Genomic DNA, 26,290 nt, shown 5'->3' on the forward strand with positions numbered 1-26,290 from the left:
TGTGGTTAGTGTCTTCGACGTCTGGCCGCCTAACGTCGAAGTTAACTTCGAAATAGCGCCTGACGCGTGTAGCCGTGACGGGTGCTATTTCGAAGTTAGTGCCGCTACTTCGAAGTAGCGTGCACGTGTAGACAAGGCTGAAGTGTTCTATGCCTTATCCATCAGTGAACATGTGATTCAGGTGTCAGACTGCTGCATTTTAGTGAAAATAGATATTTATTTTAAGTTCCTAACTCAAAATATTTTTAAAACAACACTGATGTGAGACTAAGCAATTTAACTACAGTAAACTATCAATTTTACAGAACCTGATATACTGGACTTTGGGAACAACAGACCCTCTTGTTCCCAAAGTCTGCTTAACTGGGGTCTGTAAAATCCTAAATATCCCCCACCTCCTTCCCTGCACCATGAGCTTATTGATCCAGAGCTGCAGCCTCCATCTTTTCCTCCAGAGCCACCATGTGCTCCTGCCACCAGTGGTGGAGTGTGTACATGGGCAGACAGCACTTAAATGCACCTTGCCACCGGTGAGAAGAAGGTGTTGCAGCTCCAGCAATGGTGGTGGCTTTTCCAGGTAGCAGTGGTGGGGCCACCAGCCCCGGTGGAAGCCTTGCTGCTGCATGCAGTGGGGCCCCCCAGCCACTGTGAGGCTTTTGCTGCCGTGTGCAGCAGGGCCCACTCATGGCAGAACCCTCCACAGTGGCATCAGGCTCCAGCAGCCCATGCTGTGGCAGTGAGTAGTGGGCACGTTGGAGGAGGTGGTGTAGAGGTGGTGGAGCCTGGAGGGGGTGGGTTATAGTAAACCCTCTGATTTAACGGATATCCGAGTTTAATGGACACCTGTTCCCCACCATTAGTCTAGTAAATTGAGGGCTTACTGCACTGAATCAGTATGTATTCAAAATATAAAATACCTATCTCTTTAGATTTTAGATGAGGAAGTATATATTGGTGATGGGATTAATAATGGGATCCAGTTGTCGGCTTCAGGTTACCATTTCAAATATAATTGGGCCCTACCAGATTCAAGGTCATAGTAATTTAAGTCAGAAAATTCAGTTTCATGTATTTGCTTTTGAAATGTCTTATAACTGTGTGGGGAGAGTTCCAAACTAAAATGGAGTTGTGGGGACAGGGGATCACAGGGTTGTTGTAGGGGGGTTACAGTATTGCCACCCTTACTTCTGTGTTTCTACCTTCAGGCTTGAGATGTAAGAGGGCAGCTGCTGACTAGGCACCCATCTCTCAAGGCAATGCCATCTCTCACAGGATCACGGAAGGGTTTCAGTACCATATTTTCCCATGCCACATTCACTTCTTCATTGCTGTTTATAGCAGTGCTTCTTTCAGAGCTGGACTCCCTACGAGAAGCCTCAGAGATTCTTGCAGCCATGCAGGTTCCCAGAGAAAAGTGTGACTTGGCGTTGTAAGTGGTCCTGGTAGAGGAAGAAGTGGTCCTATCCCTATATAGCCCTTTTAGGACTAATAGCAGGAGTCCAGCTCATGGCACAGCCTGGTCTCTAGGCCTTGGACATTGAAAGCTGATTGACTGATTATGTGACATAGATTAGTGTGTCTTTTTTGTGGAGTAATGGTACTCATGTCATCAAAACCCTTATCCACACTGATACTAAATAGTACCCATGCTGTCAATCTCAGCAGAGAGTGTATTGATTAAACAGGGATGATGACTAAAGTACTGTCTGAGATGTGGGCTTTCCAGAGAGAGTAAGGAACATATTGTTGGGGCATTATGAGGAAGCTTGTACTGTCATTGTACTCTACATTAATCAGGAATCAATTTCCAACCCGTCAATATAGAAGTTATAAAAGCAAGGCATATAGGAATATAACTGAAAATGTATAAAACAATGCTTGACATATTGGACATCTAGGCGAAATCACCACCTGCTAAAAGTCAGTGGCAAAACTGCCACTGCAGTTAGGATCAGGGTTTCATCACAATCGTATGTTTCTGCACAAGTTTTCATAAACCCAGACTTTCTTTCAAGCTCTCTTATTGTGTGCAAGCTACACTGATGCCTCATAGATATTCAACTACCTGAATGCACCAGAAGAGGTAGACAGACACAGAGATGACCTACAGTTTTAGCTGCTGAGAGGGATAGGTGGAAAAATGGTGCAATCAGATCCAAAATGTTTTCAAAATTAAATTTGCCTGACTGCTACTGTACTTGTTCATTAGCTGGTGTGAATGTAGCTCTTTTACGATGACTATTGCTCCAGACAGTAAGTGCTAAGTGTTACTATGGCAAGTTGTGCAAAATGACCTATTTGCTTCACAAACATACACATGTGAAAATGGCAGCTTTCAGCCTGATGTGCCTTATTTTCTTACCAAGAGACTTCCAAGCAAAATAAAAAAATATTCCTCTTTAGCAAACATATATATAGGAAAATATTTTTGCACCACTCTAATGCCCTACTTACTACTGTCAGCATTCGATAACTATATCAGCAATTTCCTCAAAAGGAGAAGATGAAACATAAAGCAGCAGCCACTCCAATAAAATAATATATTTCACCAATAGTGGACACAGCATGAAAAACAGTTATAACAGGCGTTTTCAGCGAAACCTACAAATCTACCCATTGGGTTCAATTTTCAAAAGAGAGATTAATGTTCAGGATGAAATACATTGGCTTATTTAAACCTGTACTCCTCCACAGATTTAGTGGCTCAATTTGTCATTAACATCTGTGACAGATGTGGAGCTGTTCTGTAGTCATGCATTATTACTATAATGCTGAGCTGGTTATTGGGGTATTTAATATATGAATTGGTTTTAGGGGATTTTGGGAAAATGAATAGAAAGGAAAAATAGCTTTAGAATAAACTACTTCTTTGCAAACACATGACTTATAAAGAGACAGTGTCAAGATAGGGAATAGCTCAGGAAACCAAGAGATCAGAAGAACTATAGGACATTGGAAAAGGGATTGTCTCTCAAAAGAGGAGGTTCAGAGAATCAGAGAGAGACATAAGCCCCTGCCAGCACTTTCTGTAGAACATAGATTTGTTTAATTTATCATCAGTGTATGATACATCTTTAGGTCAGATAGATGACTGTAGGCTAGTTGTTATTTCTAAAAAACTTTTTCTCTAGATGCTTTGCTCCTTCTGTTAGACAGCATTTAGTTGGACCAGCTGGGCAAACAGGATTGACACATGGGTTACTGTAAGTTGAAAGCCTTTTCTAGCACTGGGAGAATGGCATTGTTCAATTTCAGGAAGAAAAAAAAACAAAATGCACCAATATACAATAGGGATAACTGGCTTGGCAGTAGCAGTACTCAGAAGGATTTGAGAATTGAGGTGATCACAGATTCAATAAGAGTCAACAAGCAAAAGTGTAATTTTGGGTTGCATTAACAAAGGCATAGCATGTACATAACAGGATGTGGTGAACCCTGGTTAGGCCGTAGCTGGAGTCCTGTGTCCAATTTTGGTCACTTCACTATAGAAAGGATGCAGAGAAGCTGCGAAGACTCTAGAGGTAAGTGACAAAATTGATTGAAGGAGTAGAATACAAGCCATATGAGCAAAGGATGAAGGAACTGGGTGGGTTGAGTTTGGAAAACAGGCAATCAAGAGACAACACGATAGTGGCCTTCAAATACTTGAAATAATACATAAGAAAGATATAGAAAAATATTCTTCTGCCATAGAGAACAAGAGATAAGACAATGGCTTCATAGTAGAACTCTAAGAATAGTAGGACAATAGAACAAATCACCTAGGGAATTCATGGCATCTCTGTCACTGTAGGTTTTCAAAAAGAGGCTGGATAATCATCTGTTTTGGATGGTTTAGATGCACACATACTGCATATTGTCAACAGGTTCGATTAGATAATCTCGCAGTCCCTTCTAATCCTATAGTTTTATCGTTCACTTAGGTCACACAGCACAAATAATGAAATAATCAGACTGGCTCTTTCAAAGAACAACAGATTTTAGGATCAGCTGTTAATTTGTCAGGTTCTTAGTTTGTAGTTTAGTTGATAGATATGCTAAAAGAATATTAAGCTTCTGTTGCTGATCTTCCTTTCCAGTATGTGTTAGCCTTGGTCTGCTGACCGTGCTTTCCCTAAAAGGAAAGCAAACAGCATACCCAACACATCTAAACAGGATAACTATCTTGTCTGGAGGGTGTGGCTGAGTAATGTTTTACCAGCAGTACCAGGTCTACTCCTAGTGTAGGTGTGCCTTTTTTTCCATTATTTAGCCATCTCATTTTCCCACATCTATTGCTTTGTAGCCTATGTGGCTGCCCTAATCATGGCAATGCATACACACTACATGCCTTTACCCTAAGAGGTTAACTATGCTTTCTCAGATTCACGAAACGCACACATTACATTGGCTTATTACTGAAACACTTTTTTATTCTTACTTTTAGAGTAAACCTGAGAGGGCTGAAAAAGCTTTTGACTTTGAATAAGGGGTCACCAACCTGAGCATGTTGAGGAACATGGAATAGCCTATCCAATTTACAATGGGCATTAATAAAAAGAGTAGCTTTTTTAAAAAAATTACTTCCCATTCAGATCATTTACCGAAGTAGTCTTTTAAATATACCTTTTTGATAGTTAATATTGAAATTAGAGTAATCATTTCTAAAGCTGTTTAAGTGATGGTATTCCAAAGGTAGCACAAAACAAAATGCATTATTTCATTCTGTTAATTTGATCTGGTGATTTCATTTTCCTTGAAATATAACAACAATCTAAAATAGCAGCTATCCCATCTCAAGCTCTGATCTGTGACACTAAATTCACCGTTGCTGGCCAGCTCTAAGTATGTGTTGCCGTACCCAGTGCCAGTCAAGAATGTTTATTCTTTTCTAAGGGGGGTTAAAACAAACAGAAAGAATATGTCTTAAGTAAATACCTGCCCCCAGGCTTCAGGGGCCTCCTGCCAATTATTCTCTGGCACTCCACCTTCTGTCAGCTTTCTTGTCTCAGCCAGCTCTACTGCCCTCCCGCAACAACCATGGATACAAAGCCAGACAGTGGATTCCTTGAGATTGAGCATGAGCCTGACGTCTCTTTTCTCCAGGTACCAAATGCACTGCCTCTCTCCTACCCAGGCTTCCTACTAGCAGCCCTTCATTGGACCAGGTGTGCAATTAGCTGGACAAGTCTCACCTGTTCCAGTCCAGTCTAGCCATAGAGATTAGTGACCCTATGACACTGCATAATATGACATTTGCTAATTATTGATTTCTCATGCTTCATATTGCAGCAATTCCAGTTTTCTCTGTGGCATTTCCTTGGCTATATCTTTTAAAGAATAAAAACTGCCAACAACATGTATAAGGCTTATCATCTAGATTATTTGTTTTCTTGCCAACAGATTCCAGCTACTTTTCAAAGCAGCCCATGGGCTTCAGCCATCCATGATTGCAGCATATTGAGTACTCACGAATACATATCCTTTGGCAAATGTGCGCTCAGAAGGACTAGAAATTGCATCTTCATATCTACAGGGCAGCTGGTGAACATTTTCATTATAAGCAAATGTGCTTCTGTGAGAAGGATTTTATATTGCTAGCATCCTGGTTTAGCAGCCGATATTACCATTCGCAATCACTTATTGAAATATCTTTTAAGGTCATCTCAGTAAACCATCACTTCTTCATCAGAGTGTGCTAGCTAAATAATGTAGCTTCAAATTCAAGGCTCTTCTCAGCTTATCATCACTCTACCTTTCACCTCTCACTGACAATTGGGGTTGATTCCTGCCTCTGATCAGGTCATATTATGTGTCCAGGGCCCACTTGGTTAATTTTCAAATAAGCACTTTCATGTTTCCCTGCCATGCTAGGGACAAAAGCCATTTCATTATCCTACCTCCAGTTCCTCCTTGATGTTCACCATTTTCATGGTGTCTACACAAAACTTGACAAGAGTAAATCCCTCAGTGTGCCCAGATTGTTGCTTTTCATGCTGACCCAATATTGTACCATTGTTTCCTTGTATTGCTTAGGATGGGTATCTGCTAGCTCTTGTCTTGGACTGTAAGCTTTCTGAGCAGGGACTGTCTCTTTTTTCTTCTGTGCTTGTACAGTTCTAGCAAAATAGACTCTTGATCACAAATATGCTTAACAGGAAAGGGCACCATTTTAGACATGTGTGTGTGTGCGCACACGCGTGCACAGGAGCCATGTGCACTGGGATGTTGTTTGCTCTTTCTCTTGGTCTCCCGGCTATTGGGGAGTAAGAGGAAAGTGTACTGATTGCATAAATAACTCCTCTGTCCTCTGCCCTCCCTGATCAGGAACGAGGGGCATGCTTGTGAGTGGTGTACTTTCTTGTCATGTTCTGATAGTCACGGGAATGGGAAGAAGAATAATCAGCATCCCAGTATGCAGAGCTGCAGACCCCTGCCCTCCCAAAATGGTGCCCTGGCTTCTAGGTGTGGTGGTGGTGCAGGTACTGTTGATCTCATTTATCCATTTATAAGATACATCTACATTGTCTAATTAAAATAAAAACCATTAAATTCTCACCAGTGCTTTAGCTAACATTAATTAATATTAACAACACACTACCAAATATGAACCAAAAAGTTTCATCATACTGAGTTGAGGGAAATAGTATACGTTGCATTGCATCATGTAGGTTGACAAATTTGGCTTCTGATGGATCAAGGTGGTCAATAAAAATACAAGCCAAGTGACATCCATTGAGGAGATTATATCTGTATTCACAGATGTACATATTTAGAAATCTAAGGTTTCACTGGCACAAGAGTCCTTACTGTTCTTAACTGTGGGGTTAATGCACAAAGTCCAATTCATAAAAGATTTAATAGATTAAACCAATCACCTTTAACTGAACTCAGCTGAACTAAAAGCAAGAGCATCCTCCTGAAGACAGATTTAATATTCTCTGTGTAGAAAACACAAGCTGCTTCCCTTCAAAAAGTTGCCAAGTGCAGATGAAAAGCTCACCTTTGTCCTTTGCTACTATTTGGGCATTCAGAAGCAGTCAAATATTCAACAAGAAACCCAAATTAAAATTTTACTTTTGGAATCATTCCAGAGTAATGAGTAATTTAGATCCAGTATATCAAGTTCCCTTCCTTTATGCAGTAAGTGAAAAGGAGACATTCCATACATTTGAAAAGCAGCAGATTGAAACAAGAAAATATTTTTTTTCAAGGTATGCTATTTTTCAAGGTATGCTATTAGGTATGCTGTTAGGTAATCAAAATAACAATATATCATATTATGTAAATAGAACATTTATGTGGAGTCACAAAAGTGTGGTCTTAAAAAGAGTTTTGGAAGGGATATAAAACTTAATACTTCTGGATAAAAGTCAACTGCTAACTAAGGGGGATAAGAAAAGGCTTTATTTTTAATTGCCTGCTCCTGGGTTTTGTGTAACTTCCTCTGAAGCAGCTGGGACTCACTACTGTTGACACAGGACATCAAATTTAGTGGAGTTCTAATGTGGTCCAGTTTGCAATTCATTTGCTCAGAGAAATTAATTATAATCCAAGACTGCATGTGTGTGCAAACATATAGGTCTGATTTACTGAACAGGCTAACCTTAAAAATGGAGTCTCAGAGTTTATCATATCATGAACAATAAAAGTATGTATCTTGCTTCCTTGACAGAAAATTGTGTTCTGTAAGGTGAAATATAATGGATAGTTTCATTAGAGGAGACAGATTTACTGATCTGACAATATAATTAGAAAACAAAACCAAATAATATAATGCAAAAAAGTTAACATATTGGTAGAAATGCATATGAAAACAAAGAATAACTGTAGAGCTAAAAGAAATCATATGTGTTCATGTTTAACGCCAAATGCTGGAATTTGAAATTACTAATTAAAGGCATTAGTGAATGTCAATACAGCAATATTTTAACGATTCCAAGATAATCCCACAGCAATCAATTTAGATCAGAATCAGTTTATTGTAGAGAGCCAAAGGTGGAACAAAAATGCTTCCTTTGCATTACAAAGTAATGATTTCTCAAATGAATAATGCCTGTTCAGAGTTTAACCAGATAATTACTTCATTTGCATACACTAAGGTGATAAGAGGAATGAAAAAGACAGCTCAGTGGCTAATGATGTTAGTATTAAAAGGTGACATGCAAAAGACAGTGTTATTCAAAATTTTGGCGTCTGCAACAGAGACCATTTTAAAGGGAACAATTTTATTAACCTCAATGTCTTGGTGGGAAAGGGACAAAGAAAAACAAAAAACAAAAATTCATTGTGTCATGCCCAGAGCATGAAGTTAAGAAAGGTTGGAAGCTGATGAATCCAGACATATTTTTGTTCTTCTTTGTGACTAATGTATATTAGGAATGTCAAATAGTTAGCAAACAGGTGTAACCCTTCTGCCAGTTGAAATTTGTGGCAGCGTGGGCCAGATTCAATAACTAAGGATTCCTTGTCAACAATACAACACAAAACCAGCTTGAACCACCATGAAGTATCTTGGGAAAATTAAACACAATCTCTGGGCACTTTCATGAGCAATACTTCCCCTTTTTTTCAATCTGTGTGTTAGCCCACAGCTACTGTACAGCAGAAGATTGACTCACTCAGGGTCGATCTTCCATGTTTTTGTTTTATGCATGTGCAAAACAGCACTTTCCAGGGTTAATGTTGATCCTTATGAGATGAAAGGATTAAAGAAGGTCAACAGGAGGAACGCTTCCATCAACCTTTTTCTGTGCAGACAGCAATGGCAATCAACCACTGATAAACTGATTTTAGCCATGCAATTGGTATGACTAAAATGCATATCAGCAGATGGCTGCTGCGTCTAGTATAGACAGCCTTAGAAAAGAAACTTTAAAAATGGAGGAAAGTAACCCATCAGGAGTTTGGGAATTCACTGCAAATAGAAGTCATAAACATAAAACCATAAACAAAAAATACACACAAATTACTGTGAGCAGTGCCCTTGTGCCTCAGGCTCTTCAATCCAGCATCAAAAGTTCCTTTAATGAGGCCAGTCCTTCTCTGCACCCTACTCACACTTCTTGTTCGTGGTCAGAAATGGTTGAGAGTTCACAAGTGTATCTGCAGGATTCACGTACATCCCTGACTGGAGAGGGGAAGAAGGCACCTTGTGTGCCCCAATTCCCAGGCACTCACTTGCCACTCTTCTCCACTGCTCATCTCTACTGGTTGCCATGATGATACCTCACCACTCCTCTCTGCCAGATGCCCTACTGGCCACTCACTGTTCCATTCTACTGAGTGCTCTGCTGGCCACTTTGTGCTCTGATGGACGACCCTCCCTCCACTTAACCCATCTCAGTGATTTCAGCTGTTAGTGGGGGAGCCTCACTGCTAATGCACACTGACAGCTTTGTATCAGAGATACTGTGACAAAGCAGTTCTAAAGCTTAGTCCACATGAGCAGTGATATCAGCTCCATGAATCTTAATTTAAATCTTGGATCTTAATCTAAGGCCCCGCCTACACTAGGATGCTAGGTTGAATTTAGTTATGTTGATTTTCTAAGCAGTCAATCCACAGTGTCTTTCTGCTGACTTTAAAAGCTCTTAAAGACAATTTCTGTACTCCTGCTTTTCACAAGGAGTAACAGCAAAATCAACAGTGACTGGTCAACTTCAGGGAGGTACAAGTTGAGCATTGTGAAATTCTACATTCTTGGCCTCCTGGAGGTGTCCCACAATGCCCCACTGTGACAACTGTGGCCAGCAATTTCATTTCCACTGCTCTACAAGTATGAAGGCAACAGACTGGGAAAATTTGAATTTCATTTCCTGTTTGACCAATATGGCAAGGGGAGCAGGCAGCATACCTTGGAAGCTCACCTCAGCAGCACATCTCACCATTAATTCCCAGGTTATGACTACACATCAGCCTGATGTTGAAATAATATGCAGCTATTTTGAAATAGCTTTCTGGATACATAGTGCGTACTTTGAAACAGTGCCATTGGATGCCATTATGGCTTATTTCAAAAAAGTGCTATTTCAACCCATTTCAACCTATTTTGAAATAGTGTGTTTCAATAGCAGGCATTATTCCTCCTGCAATGAGATTTATCAATTTCCAAATAATACACCTGCTATTTCAAGTTTATTTTGAAATTGCACATGCACAGTCTAGATGCTGGCAAAGTTATTTTGAAATAACAGCAGTTATCTCAAAATAACTCTGTCGTGTAGATGTAACCCCAGGGTCTTAAACTAGCTGCTGCATTGAGTGTGCAGAAAATCCATGACCTTATTGCTGTGTGTTGTGGGGGTAGGGAGGTGAAGCTGTGCTGACAGAACTATGAAGCAGCAAAACACATGTAGACATCTATGCCAGGATCTCACAGGGCATGGAGAAAAAATGATACACCACAGCCACCTAGCAATGCCACGTGAATATAAAAGAGCTCAGTCAGGTTTACCAGAAGACAAAGGAAGAAAATGGGCATTCTGATTCATTGCCACAAACATGCTGCTACTATGAGCAGATGCAAGGGATTTGGGGTGGTGGGGAAGCAACCACTGTCCCCACAGATACTGCCCAAAGACATGGAGGATGAGAAAGAGGAGGATGACAATGGTCAGCAGATGAAAGGAGCATCTGATCTCACTGACAGCTTGGAACTTTTTTGGATCTCGTCCCCTCCTCCCAAGATGTTTCACAGCTGGACCCTGATGGCAGGGAGGGCACCTCTAGTGAATTCTCATTTTTAATCATGATACAAGTGGGTTAAGGCTATAGGTGTGATCTGTGGTGGGTGCTGTACCTACACAGCCTAGCGCCCCAGCCCCCAATGAACAACGAGTTAACACGTTTGGGGACAGAGCACTGATCATCCTTGTGCATCTCCATAAAGCATTGAGGCTGCATCTACCCTGCAAGATAAAATCAGATTTGAAGGAGTTAGCTCGATATTAAAATGTCACTGTCTTCACTGTAAATACCATTAGCTCAAATTAGTGAGCCCTAATACTGAGAACAAAAGATCGATATTACGGGATGGATGTATCATCAATTTTGAATTTAAAATTTCAAATAAAGGCTAGTGTGGAAGTGCCATGTCTTTAATATGAATTTAGTAGCCTTCAGAAATGTGCCATATGAATCCCACAATGCTACATGGTGATCCTCCACATATGGTTGATTCCTTCTTCGCTGCTCTTCATCCAGGTGAGCAGGAAGAAAGTCACAGGAAGTCCACAACTTTTTGAATGAATTGGAATTAGAATTAGAATTAGAATCAGAATTCTACAGTGCCAAGACCTGCAGATATAAAGATATAAGATATAAAGCTCCAGCTCTGTGGCTGATGGACAGGGCTGACAGCACGGCTGCATGTCAGTACGCCAATGCCTGCAGAGAATGTACGGCACAGGGCGTCTGGGTGGGTTTGGGAAAGGCCTGGGGTTACTGGGTGCTCTGAATTCTGAGACAGTGCTTTGCATTCTGGGAGTCTAACATCAAACACCCTCAAGCAACCAGGCCTAAGACACTGTGGGATAGGTACCCACAATGCACTGATCATGCTGTCAAACTTTCATAGGGCAATGGGGACATGGAAACTTGACAAGGAAAAATAATGGGTCAAATTTCAAAAAAGTGTGTTAATGCTTAAATTTGAATTCATAAGAACAAAGTTAAAAATTCAAATTTATTAAAAATCAAATTTACCTTAAAATGTAGACATAGCCTTAGACAGGTAATCTTTAATCCTTCACACAAAGTTTCTGGAGAGGCTGGCATTATTCCAACCTCCATGATAGGACTCTTTTCCAGTCCAAGCCAGGAATAAGTAATCTGATGTCTTTGCACTGCAGTGCACCATACCAACCAGCCGTCTACCCACATGTGGTCAGCATCCATTCCTTATCAATGTGTGTTATTCTAAGTAGAATAATACCTCACACTACAACCTAGAGATAACCAAAGGAGCATTAAGCTGTAGCACAAGCTGTTCTACGATGCCTGGATCAACTCTTCCTTCCCTTCCCTTCCCTAGGCTCTGTTTAGGGTCTCAACAGAGTGGGGAGGAGAAGTACATGGTGACTTTCATAGTCCCAAAAGCCACCAGGACCCCTCCCTCCTGCTTACAATGTGCACAGCTGCAGAAACAGGTTTCACAGTCACGAGCTTGAAAGCATGCCCCAATCTGTGCCTCACCATGACTGCAAATGAACCAAGTCAAGCAGGACCCTTAAGATCTCTGCATAGTACCTGCTGAACAGAGGACACTTAAAATCCAAACTTTCTCCTTGAACATTTCACATCCCTATTATTTGCTAGAGAAGCTCTTCCATGAAATTACTTTTTGTGTTGTAAAACTTATCTCATTTACAGTAAATGTATCCCCCTTATGTTTGGCCTTCACTTATGTTTTGTTGCAGTGTGCTCAAAGATGGGATCTTTGACCACTGCACCTCACCTCCCTCCAGCTCTTAGACTGGAGGATACCACAAAGATGGGAAGATATGTTCCTAGAACACATGCAAGCTGCCTGCATGGACAGGACAGAGTTAAATGCATGGTGGAGAACTGTGCTGGAGAAGAGGAGGACAGATTAGGAAGACAGGTGAGCAGATCTAGAAGGGAGGAATGTACTCAGAGAGCATGATGTTGATACTTGGGTGGAAATGCTAAAGTTGGTAGACAACAAACAGAGCTCCTGAGGTGTCTGGGAGAGCTTGTTAATTTTATGTTAATTTTAAGGCATATTAATTTTAAACTGTTAGGTTTAGAGCATTTTGCCCACCTTCTTCTCCAGCAGTTGAGAGGGTCAGTTTCTTCTGGGATTTCCCTGAATCAGCAAAAGTACTGAGGCATGCCTAACTTTAAGCACCTGACCTGTGATTGGAATACTCACATGCTTACAGTACTAATGTACCTTCATGAACTAGGATTTATGCCCTCAATGGAGCTGATTATATATTTGAAATCTGAAAAAGTACAACAATATAGATTTTTTATCTTATTTCTCCCCACCAAATAACTAGAGGATTTCTTTAGTTTTTTTTTAAACTTTCAAAATTTTGGCATTTCAGGTTTCAAGGAAATCTACATTAAAATTGCGAAAGGTTTATTCTTTCTTAACCTGGCCTGCAAAAATTGGCAGCATCACTTGCTGAAGTTATGGTTGCCTGTTAATTTGAGCTCCTGTTTGTTTAAAATGGGACTAATGGGAGGCATACTAATGAAGAGTAATTTTCACTGAAAGAGATATATCACCACCCAAAGTGGATGGATAGAGACAAAATAAACTTTTCTTTGAACAAACATTATTATCAGAATTTTACTCATAATTTTTCATGTCAGTAGTCCTTTTTGGAAAATAGATGTTTGTTTTTCCCATCCAAAATTTTTTTTGATCCAGAGTATTAGTAGAACCATTTATGCTATTGTATTTTTATTCTAGTTGTCAAAGTCCTAACTCCCATTAATCAATTAACCCTCATGATACTGCTGTCAGATAGGTAGTGGGGTCCACAGCCACCTTGGGCCTGGGGTCACTGAGGGGGTCTGGCTTCACACCCAGGAAAGGGTGGAGCCTCCATCAGGAGGATTGGGCTCAAGGACAGTCAGCCCATTGCACATCTCAGAGGAAGACACTGAGTCAATCTCCCTAGCCCCCAGAAGCTGTGTGGAGTGGTGGAATGATGCTCCCACATCATTTCAAAGGGGAGGTCCATGCCTCTTGAAGCCTCTATGCAATTGATCCACTCCCTCATCCTCTCCCCCACGTCAGATAGGCTGCAGGTAGGCATTGTTTTATAGTTATTTAACCCAAGTCAAACTTTTTTTCTACAATCTGACACAAAGTCCTCAAATAGAAATGAAAGAATATTCTAGAAATGTGCCCCTGCCTGGGTGTTGTTGAAAGCCAATGAGGGCTAGGGTACAACTTTGTACGTATGCACTTAAAGAAGCTAGACCACAAACCTGAGATCATATTCACTAGCTGGAATGTTGACATACTAACTGACGGTAGCATTGAGCTGGGGAGATCCTGGAGAGGGGGAAGGTGCCACATGCATCCTGGAAACAAATGGAAAGAGAAGAAGATCAAATGGGTTCAGAAGAGATACATAGACTGGAAAAAAGCCTGACACAGAAATGCCAAAGGTAAAGGAAAAAATGAAACTGGTAAAGTTTTGATTAATGATAGACACATATAGGATCAATGGAAAAAATCTTGGAACAGTTTTTAAAGAAAATCTAAGACACAAATGGGACTTCAAAATGACGAATGTAGTGCAGTGTGGCAGAGTGCTTTGGACCTTTTTGGTCCCTGACTGAGAAGTCATGGTCCTCTTTAGAAAAGGAGCCATGAAGATGGGTCCTCCAGGCCTGCCTACCAAAGCTTCAGGGAAGCAGCCAAACAGCAGGGTCAGTTAAAAGGCACTGCAGGGCCAGAGCAGATCAATTCTTTGCTGGAAAAAAATGGGATAAGATCGTATCAGAGAGGTAACCGTGTTAGTCTGTAGCTTCGAGAACAACAAGAAGTCTTGTGGCACTTTATAGACTAGCAGATATTTTGGAACATAAGCTTTCATGGTGTTAGCCGATGGCCAAGGATGTTTGGTGAGGTGCCAGCTATGCCCGTTTTATACCATCTGTGACTTTAACCGCTAGGACTCACTGTCCCTTCGCAGCAGGCAGTCAGGATTGACTGACAGGCACCCCAAGAGTTTGCCCCGTGGAGGCAGCACAACTCAACGCTAGGCTCTTATTACTCTCACCTAATGGCCAGGCTTTACAGCCAAAACGGCTGAGGTTCTTTAATTGTGTTGGCTGCTTTACAGTAAACCAGAGAAACAAGTCAGGCTTATGCACAAACGGTTATCAAAATTTATTAAACTAGATTCTAATCATGTGGTTACAAAATTGCTAGTGCCTACTTATTTAAATGTATAGATGTTACACACACAAACAAGTTACATAACTGAAGCCACGATCCCAAAGAAAGAAAACGAAGTATAGAGCTCTATTTCAAAATATGTGTACACTAAAGATAGGAGATCAGGTGTGGGTGCTTCTTACCCTCCTTGCATCTCTCGATTCCAGCAGTGCCAAGCCAGGATCGGTCACTCAATTCTGCGGAAAGACGAATAAGGGACAAGGCTTAGGGACCCTTTTAGCTGCAGAAGCCTTGGGAGGCTGTCACTTATCTGACCAGCAGATAGATAGTGAAAAAGCACTCGAAAATCATGGTGCTGTAGGTCCCATACTTATATCTCTGTATTCCTTTATTCTCTTTCTCCTTTCTTATGTCAAATTGGGGCTGGTCTGTCTGGGTGACGCCAGCTCTCGCAAGAGTAGTTTACACTTGCAAGGGAGAGAAACAATAAGTTTCGATTACTGGACATTACTTTTATTAGGGTAAATATCTTTCCCGTCTGGAATGTAAGTGTGTGTGCATCATCTCACCAGTAGGGGCTAAGAGCCATGTCTGTCATAGCTTCTCTGCCTGCTGTGAGCCTAATCGTTGTATATGTTCCCAGAGGCACATTGTAGCAGCACACCTGTGCTTTCTCGCAGCTTCAAAGGCTGTGCTGGAATTCACGTTAAGTGCCCTGTTGTTTTGGCTCCCTTGTTTTCCCACCAATGCTGGTCTGAATGGGGGCTGGCTGTCTGGCTACACATGGACAAAGACCCACTTCGTCAGATGCATGATTGGGGAAGATGGTTTCAGAGGAGCATTTAAAGAGTGGGGTCCCAGTGAGAGGGAGGGCCAGAGCTGACAAGATCTATTCAGCAAGGTGGAAATGGCTCAGTATCAACAAAGGCTCACACCCCCCTGTCTGATCTGACTTGTTTTCTCCTCTTTTGATAAGTACTATTGATATTGGTCCATTTCCACCGTGCTGAATAGACCTTGTCAACTCTGGCCCTCCCTCTTACTGGGACCCCACTCTTTAAATACCCCTCTGAAGCCACCACCCCCCACTCATGCATTGTTGAAGCGGGTCTTTGCCCACGAAATCTTATGGGATAAGATAGTGAAATTCTCCAGGAATGGAGACCTGAGAGACACTCTATTCCCTCAGGGAACAGAGGGATTGTAACCGTGAGGTGACAGGTCATGATGTGTGGGAAGCAGTCAAAGGAAAATAGCAACAGCTATTATTAAAGAAAGCAGCATAGAACTGCTATTTGTATGGTCCCTGGGTTGAGAACTAGGTTTCTGGAGTCTCCAGATATTAAAGATGACTCTTTAATTAAGGACTGTGTCATGTGGTGAACCTCCAGGAACATTTCTAAGCCAATTGGGAACCCTAATTGAGATCCAAGGCAATAGGCAGGCCTAGATGAATTGACCTAAATCCTTAGAAGGGGATAAAACTCAGTACTAAAAACCCAAGAAAGGGGCTAAAATTCAAACAGGACACCAGAGAACTGCTGAGGACCATATCTCCAGGGGAAAAGCCCTGAGGGCATTGTTCTACCCATGACCAGGAATGGCCTTAGAGCTAGTCCAGAAGAGTCTGAGAAGTGAGCCCAAAGACAGTTCTAAAAACATCAGTGAGGGCACAGGGAAAGGTCCTGCTGGAATTTTTACTCCAGAATGGGTTCCTTCATCCATTTCAACTCTGTGCAACATTTCTTAGAGCTGAGCCACCGTAGACTTGCCTGGTGAGAACAACAGCCAAGAGGGACCACAGAGACCACAGACAGAATGTGCAGGTTTGCACCCAGCTGACAGGAGGCAGTCATGGGAAATGAGTGTACTCCATCACCTGGAGACTATTACACCAGATAAAGTGACAAATGCTATAAAGAATAATAAAGAAAATCAGGACAGTATCACTCTGGAGGCATACATCTGCTGACATCCCCATTCATTCAATCAAGAGATGGAATAAGATACCAAATATATGTAGGAAAAGTATCCTGGTGTTGATATATAAAGAAAAAGTTTACTCTGGGAACTGCAGAAATTACAGAGATATAAAGCAGATGATGAGTCATAGGATGAAACTTTTTGAGAGGAATGAAAGTAGATAGTGCAACTTAATATGGGTTCTTGACAGGAAGATTAGCAATAGATGCTAATTTTTGCACTGAGGCAGCTGGAAAAAATAGAGAAAAAAGAAAAAAATAATGCTGTGTTCATGATCTGAAAAAACATTTCAATAGAATTCCAAAGGAAATAATCTGATGGTGTATGAGAGGGAAAATGGTACCAGGAGGTTGAGGTGAAACAAACTATTGGTTTGTGGGTTGCTCAAGCCATAGAAGTATGTTCAATATCAATACCCAGAGCTTCTAGTGTTGAAATAGACAAACTATTAAGAAAGGTGGGAGTGCATCAGAGATTAGCATTGAGACTTTTCTTCTTTATTGAAGGTACCATGGTGCATGTGGAATCATTCTTTGTAGTGACAATAAATATAGTCTGAAAGAGGATCTTGATAAATGGAGATATATGTTGGAGAGACACAGGTTTAAATAAACAGAAGAAAAATACTGTGTTTAATTTCCTTAATGGAAGCATAGAAGAACTACCCTTGAAACTAGCTGGGCAGAGAGTAACAAAAACACAGTTTCATGTACCTGGGTTCTAGAACCCAGGAATATAGGAAAATGGAGAAAAAAGTTCGACCAGGCATAATACATACAACTCAAGTGGAAAGAGATGATGCTGTAGTGTATAAAAGGAAGATAACAGTGAGATTAAAAGGAATGTCTTCCAAAACGGTGGTCCAATCAGCTGCATTGTGTGGCACTGAGTGCTGGACAATAAATTCAAAACATTAACAAATTCAACTATTGATTAGAAACAGAGAGGTAGCTGTGCTAGTCTATATGCTATCAAAACAAAAAGCAGTCATGTAGCACTTTAAAGACTAGTGAAATTATTTATTAGGTCAGCTTTTGTGGGACAGACCCACTTCTTCAGACCATAGCCGTACCAGAACAGACTCAATATTTAAGGCACAGAGAACCAAAAACAATAATCAAGGATGACAAATCAGAAAAAAAAGATCAAGGTGAGCAAATCAGAGAGTTGAGGGGTGAGGGAGGAAGGTCAAGAATTAGACCTTGGCTTAATCTAATTCGTGACCTTCCTCCCCCACCTCTCCACTCTCTGATTTTCTCACCTTGATCTTTTTTTCTGATTTGTCCTCCTTGATTACTGTTTTTGGTTCTCTGTGCCTTAAATATTGAGTCTGTTCTGGTATGGCTATGGTCTGAAGAAGTGGATCTGTCCCACGAAAGATCACCTAATAAATTATTTTGCTAGTCTTTGAAGTGCTACTTGACTGCTTTTTGTTTCAACTATTGATGTGAATGTGTGGTGTAGAAAGAAAGGCCACATGAGAAATGTGTATGTTAGTCAATTTTAGCTGGTTTGGTCCTGTGTAAACTGGCAAACTTGTCTTTCTGGAAGAGGAGCTGGTCTGGAGGAGATATTAACTAACTCATTTTGTCTCTCTACTATTTTGTGACCAACCCAACTACAACACCACTGCATATGTGTTCATATAAATGACAGTCCTGTCAACTGTGTGGACACGAGACTCCAACACACTAAGACTGAACAAAAAAGACAGAGTGACCATGAAGATGAGGAGTGATACAGGACATGTATTGAGAGCACATTTTGGAGGAAGAGGATTCTTAGGCTGGGCCTAATTATAGGGATTAACGCACAAAAGAAGAAGATTTTAACTCAAGTGGACTAGTTATATGATTATTGTTACTCATTTGTGTTTTCAGGATCATATCCATGTTTTGCAGAGTTACAAAGCTGTCATTTGTCTTATTAAGAATTAGAAGACTGTTTTTTTCTTTTTTTTTTTTTGTTGTAAGGAGGGCATGAAATGGGGAGGTTATTAAGGATGCTGTGTATACATTATTACAAACTTAATAGAGCTCCTGAATCCTGACAGTTATAAATCCTGCAGTATTATGATTAAAATCTAACCACCTCTCTGGACACAAAGCGCAGAAGACTTATACTTGTCCAATATGAAAAGGGTGATGAACAGGATAAACAAAATTACAGAATTTATTAACTCATGACATTTTTCAACACTTTAGTTTTCAAAAAGATCAATCTTCAAGCAGGTAAAACGTCATACTGCATAACAAATAATTAAGATTACTACTATTTATTGAAACTCCTTGCTAGTCTTTAGTGACAAAATTAAAAGACTTGAAAAATAATGTAATCCTTTCTCACTAATTTCTGAATTGTTTTTATATTATTACAGCCATATTCAAGTTAATAATGTTTTCTAGATAGTGGAAGGAGGTGGCATCTCACTTTTTTTTTCCCCCAATCTGGAAGTAAGGAATTAAAACAAAACAGCGATTAGTGTCATGACTCTTTTTTTAACTTTATATATTTATCTTTAAGCATACTCATCTAAAGACTAATTATGGTAAATGAAAAAAGTCATGGTTGTGGTATTCCTAGTTGTGAAATTCCTCATGGCAAGAACGAAATTGAAAAGATGACTAGTTCAGTGAATGTCATCTTGGAGAAAAGAGAAAGATTAATATTGGTCATCGATATGAGGAATGGCTTCCAGAATAGGGAAAGACATATCGAGAAGTGTCAATGTCCACCAAAAAATAGTCTTCTGTATATGAATAATCCAGATGCAGGATAACATTGGCATAGTATGTATTGTTTTGCAACACAGGTGTCAAATATTGTATTTCTTAAGTGTAGGATTCTAAAGAATGCAGAAAATCTACCTCAGGTATAATATAAGCCCCTCTACCTTCCCAAAAGAGGTTCCTATTCTATGGTTGTCTTTTGCTTGATATTACTGAGTGAAACATAATGTATGCTTTCCTCCCAAATGCCACTTATCTATTTAGCTATATTGCAGACATATGATGGATATGCCAATGTACATCATGTGAAAAACTGACAAGAGCCTATAATGTCATGGACAAGTTTCATAGAATTAAGAAACTTAACTAAAATTAATTTTTTTGAAATCAGGTTAATATCTTTGGATCCATCTTTGTTAAAATATATTTGTGTACGTGGTGTTGTAGAATTGCATGTACCTTTTCTGATAAGAGTCAGATGCTCAGGTACTCCTCCATTGTCAGCCTTTTGCACCCTAACCTGGAGGGGTGCACATATATTAGTTCAAAATAGATTCTTCAGGAACCAACAAAGAAAAAGAATTTTTGAATAGATAATCTGCTTTTTAACTGGCTCAGAGCTTTGTTTCTGATCCAGCACAAAGACTGGTCCACTGGTCCATGAAGTGCCCCAGTCATGAGCAAGGGCCTACTGAAACCCCATAGGACTGAACACTTGTTCTAAGACAAAGCTCTTTTGAACCTGTGACCACCAAGGAAACCCTTTGAAGGTAGTGGTAGAGGGTGAGGCCTGCTCCTGCTGGAGACTGAAATGCAGGTTCATTTGTCCTGAACTGTGGCATATCCTTCCTCGACTAATAGATTAGTAATAATTTAAGTGATTACTCCAGCTAAAATAAACATAACCTGACCTCAGAGAAGTAGAAGAACCAAATTACACATGTTTGTGCTGTGGGCAAAATATCATATCAGCATGAACTGTTTGTTCTTTGTGACCATGTTGAGGTTCCATATTCTCTGGGTGCTGGCAACTGGGAAAGCCAGGGATGAGCAGTTAAATGCTTCCAGGATAATACATTTTGGCATCTATGGATTTTTACAGAGAATGGTACGACATGACTCTTCTGCTCCTGTGGAAAGCATTGCTCACTTTACGAGGTGCCCGTTTCTCTTACATCTTAGATACTGGCCGCTGCTGGAGACTGAACACTACAGTAGATGAATCAGCAGTTTGAGATGACATGGCAAGTCCTGTTTTCAGAGCATTTCAGTTCAGATATTTGGAAGCAACATTTTATATCACTCATTTGTTTCAGAGACAGCATGGCAACTAAGAAGCATTGGAGTCTTTGGAAGTAAAATCTATCTTTAAAAAGGTGAGTCCTTTTACGTTTTCAGGATTCGGGCATCAGCTAGTACAGACAAGCCCAGAATCCCAGAAATCTGGCAATCCCCAGATCTAAACCTCCATAAAATATCCAGCCTGCTCACCAGATGTTCCTCTTTACATGCTGCAAAAGCCCTGTTCCTAATACTCTTCATCATAGCAGACAGTCGTCTGAACAGTGCCACCCTTCCTTTAACAGCAGCTTGGGCAGTTACTCATTCTATCCACGGAAAAAGAAATACAAGGAACATTGACCCATACACAAAGTATTAGTGGTCTGATAAGTGACCAACACTTACGTTTTCAGATGTATTGTGTTTCCTTCAAACCTCAAACAGCCAATAAATTACAAGGACAGTTCTGTAAATCAAAGGCTGCAGCTTTGTCAGGCTGGCAGTAACCCAGAGGGCTGTGTAGTGGGTGGAATAGAATTTAGATTGTGTACATGCACTAGTCCTTAGCAAATAGCAGCAGCAGGAGGAGCAAAAATGCTTCTGAAAAGTAAGGGGAAAGTACAATTGCAGACATACACCTATCATCAGCAATGTTAGATCTTGACCAGTGCTCTTCAATAGGATCCCCCTGTTATTTCCAGCAATAGTGAATTTGACATAGGAACTGCTTCTATATAGTCACTGTGCTGAATATAAATGTTTCCCATCTCCACCCTTTTGTGATGAAATGTTAGAAAGAAAACAATTCACAGCAGTAATTTCAGTGCCTAATTCTATTTATTTGTCACCAGATCAACATCACTTGCTGTAGTACAACACAATTGGATCAATCACCCACGTTTTCTTCCTGGCCACTAACACCGGACAACCACTCGTGACTACGTTCTGACCCATCACAATGACACATGACATGCATGTTGCCTATTCCATGACAGCATTCTTACTATTTCCATAAGATCTGACAAAATAAACTCATCTTCCCCAAATATTAATTCTTCTTTTTCATGGGCCACTTTTTGCCTGCCTTTTGCTTTGGCAAGTGCCTTCCTCCAATGCTTGAGATGGCAATTCAGATTGGTGAATTATAATTAATTTTATGGACAGCATTTGCTAAACAGATTTTTTGAGTTCTGGCTGAGGCTGAGGAAGCTATATTGCAGATCTAGGGAAAGTCCTGACATTTTTGACTTTGGCCTCTTGAGAACACTCTGCTGGAGAAATGTCTTTTCTGCATGTAAAACCATTTATTAATTTGGTGACAGCTGCTTCTGTTGCTCCTCACTCTTCTTTTGTGTGAGAACTCTTTTACAATAGAAAAGAAGAGAACACTAACTCTTCTAGGAGTCTGGATTGTCCTTAAATACTATGATAGGTTAAAAATGAAGGTAAAACTTATTAAGCATCCCAAACACTAAGAAACAACAAGAAAGAACAGGAAGAGGAAGTTGCGATCAATTCATTGACTTAATCTGACAACATTTCAGCAATTCACAGTTGTGGTCATTTTTTATGAAATAAGAACACAAGAAAAAGTGCCAGTCCTAAACCTCAATCCTTCATAACCAGAAGGCTGGATAAATCCTGAGTCTTGACATATGTCTTGAAGGTCATTAGATTAAAATAATTTGAACCCAGAGAGAAGACTAGGTTCACAGGTAGCATAACTCTTGAAGAGAAGCCCTGCTTCAGCTCCTTCTTTTTAGGTATCAAGAGGTTTCAAGACAGGTCACTTCCCCTAGTGCTGGCACCATCACATAGGAAGAGGGACATTCTAATTATCTATGCCATTCATTTACACACTTATTGGTATGGATATTTAATGACAGTGAGGAGTTAGGAGATCAAATATCTTTGTAGCTTTAGACCTCTCTTACTAGAGTGAAGAAAATGGAGATGAAGAATAGTCTAGTGATAAGGCATTAGACAGACTTGGGATTTGGATTACTTGCTCAGACATTAAATTTCTCTGTGATTTTGGGCAAATGTCTTAGTCTACTATTTGCGTCAAATTTCAAGGTGTAAAATGGGATTAATACTTTATATTAGTGCTATAAAGATAAAATCAATTAATGACTGCAAGGTGTTCACACAAATGTGATGACAAATAATTGTGTAAGATGAATGAAACCCATCTTGACAGTCAAACCTCAAGATAAATTTGTAGCAGTGGTACTTAAGGGAAGAAAAGTCATTATTTGCTGTAAATTGAACCGATTTGGCATGGCATCAGAGTCAGCTTTCAAAATAGTACTGTAATTTATGACATTTCCCTACCAAGATTTTTTTTTAAATCACCCATATGTAAAGGCCTGTGTATTTAAAATATTACAGCTGGTTTGATGGGAAATGTGTATCTATCATAGATGAAGATGATGTTGATAAAATTGGCCACAGATGACCAATACATATTTGCCTAATAAAGAGCACAGTATGATTGACCCTCACCATGCATTGTAATTATGGGTTTTAATTTCCTTTCAATACTATAAAATTAATGGTCTAAGGCTCTACCTGCTTTTTCTTAGCTGTACTTACTGTGCCAAAATTTATTTACAGCCTGTAAGTCACCAGTGGATAGAATGTTTTTCAGCAGGGACAATCAGATATTCTACAACTCTTATTAAAAAGACACAGCCTTATAACCTGTTTGTATTTTGTTCTCAGAAAGCTTAGTTTGATAACAAGATGCCTTAGAAATTTGAACTGATTAGTAGCAAAAACAAAAGAGGAATTAAAATCATACAAAACCAAAGCAACCCAAATAAAATGCATATGAAACTCAGATTCTGGGTTATTGTTTAAATCTTCTGACTAATTGTAAAGGAAAGAATTTTTTTGAAGCCTACTTGTTTTACAGACAACAATTGTAATGGTCCCAAAGATCTTTTCTTGTTGTATAAGAGGCCTTTGATTTGCAGAAGCTCAAGGGAGGTAATTCTGTGATGTTAAAGAAGCAGGTTAAATTGTGGCAATTCAAAGACTCTCCAGAGTGCTACACATCCACTGTGCAACTAATTTCTCATTCATTGTGTGACCGAAATGTAACAATCATTTCCTATATTTGTAAAAATGCATTAGTATGGTTAAGATAAACTCGTACAAAAGGTGATGGAAAATGTTCCTATTCTGGCAGCTTGAACCGAATTTGTTAATATTCCATACAAATGGCTAGCTCCTTGTGTCAGTTGCTACATTCTTTATGCTTCACATTATTGCAGATCTTTAGCTCTAACCGTAACTTATTCCCCTTTTTTCCAAAGTTACAGATTGTACTTCTCATTTGCATGTGTTATCCCATCAGATTGCCTCACAGAAGCAGATGGCATATAAGGAATATGATTTTAAAGCAGTCTAATGAGATTTTAAAAAATGATGAGAAGTTCTAAACATTGGTATATTGGTAGTGATTGGCAAAGGAGACACAAAAACCATAAAGGATTGGTTTGCCCAGGGACGAGCAAACTTTTTACATGGGGCCCCACTTTTCATCTCTGCAATTAGCAGGTGCCCCCAACCTGTCTAATATAATGCAAACTAATGGAAATGCTGATTATTTTTGGATGAAAAAAAATTGGTATGTGTAAGTAAATAAATATGTAGAATGTGAAAACTTTATTAATTGGTATATAAATGTGAATATACATACACAAAAGAGTAATGTATTTCAACATTTTAATAAAATGGATGATCCTGAGACTCAAAAGCCAGTCATGCTGCACCCCACATATGACATTTTCAGGCGCACCGCTGCCACACTTTGTGCATCCCTGCCCTAGCCCACAATCCAAAATCCAGAATGCTTATCCAAAGTGCACACCTTAACATGCAAACCTATTGTGCCTAAGGCACTGTAATCTCAGAACATAAAGTTAGTTTTCTATTAAGAAAACAGAATGAAAAAGATGCTAAATGGAAGATGTCTGATTTGTTGACCCATCTTTGTGGAGGCAAATAGAATTCTGATGTAACTCCTTACGTTGCAGCATCAGCGCGCGCTTTAGTGGAGAACTGTAGAATGATGTTCTAATCAGGAATCCTCCACTTAACACCCACCAGTGTGGTCCTCTCCACAACCCTGAGGACATGTAACTGTGAATTTCATTAAGTTCCACATTTTAGTAGATTAGTTGCTGAAAAACTGTCCAATTTTTATGTTTCATGTCAAATTTTTGGGATAACTGAAAAACTGTATCTTCAAATGCCCCCCTGTGGTCCTCTCCAGAAAACGTCCAACCAGGTCGGAGACCTGGAGCTGTGGCCTTTGCTCTTCTCTGTTCTGACTCATAGTTCCTTGACTGACATTAGGATAGTCCCAAAATGCCAGTCTGCATGCAATCCATTACCCATTATTTGCTTTTGCTGGGAGAGCTATGAACAGTGTCTTGTCAACAGTTACCAGTTACCACACCACCCCTTATAAGCAAGGACATTCAATCTTAATATGGAATCATTATAGAGGAAACATTAAAAACAGAATTTGCTATTTGCACGATGAAAACCCTACCAGATGTCACCCAACACTCTTATGGACCTTCCAAACTTTCTACAATGGTTGTTGCATTACCTTTGCACAGCACACTTTCCATTTGCTGGAGCAGAACGATTCTTTCAAATCTATTTAAATTCAGCTTTTCTCTGTCAAAAGTTGTTTTTTTTTGTTGGTTTCTGGCAAATGCATTTTAAACCAGTATATGCAAATTACTCTAGGGCTGGTTTCTTTCTGGTGCTATTTACAACCTCAGTGATCCATCTTAATCACCCCATGCCTGCGCTCAATGATTTCAGCTAAAAGCATTTGTCTTCATGAACTGTATATAGTCCCCCACCCACAGGATTAAACCACTCATCACTTTAATACAGTGTATTTCTCCAAGGATGCTTCATGACTGCATCTACACTGCAGCAATCCTTCAAAAGAAGTTCTTTCAGAAGTGATCTTCCAAAAATACCTCATTTCAAAAGATTGCATCCACACACAAATAAGTGGATTGAAAGATTGATCTGTTCTTTCGATAGAGAGCTCTTTTGAAAGAATGGCCCAGGGATTGAAAAATCCAACAGCATGGATGTGTCTATACTATGCAGACATCTTGAAAGGGGTAATGTCAAAAATCTATGTTGAAACAAGGGATTTCAAAATAGCGTGACCACACACACCAAGCGGATCACTGTACCGCTCTGCTATTTCGAAAGAGGGTCCCTGGTCTTTCAAAAGGAAGTGTTCACACAGCAATGCAAGCCCTTTCAAAACAACAAGCCAGGAAACACCACGCACAGGGTTCCATGGTCAACAAGTCCTTCCAGGTCCCACAACCAGTAGGACCCTTAAAGGTTCCCTCCCAAACACACCCCCCCTGCACACACAGAGCAC

This window comes from Carettochelys insculpta, chromosome 2, assembly GCF_033958435.1.
Source record: "Carettochelys insculpta isolate YL-2023 chromosome 2, ASM3395843v1, whole genome shotgun sequence".
In the NCBI taxonomy this organism is placed as follows: Eukaryota; Metazoa; Chordata; order Testudines; family Carettochelyidae; genus Carettochelys; species Carettochelys insculpta.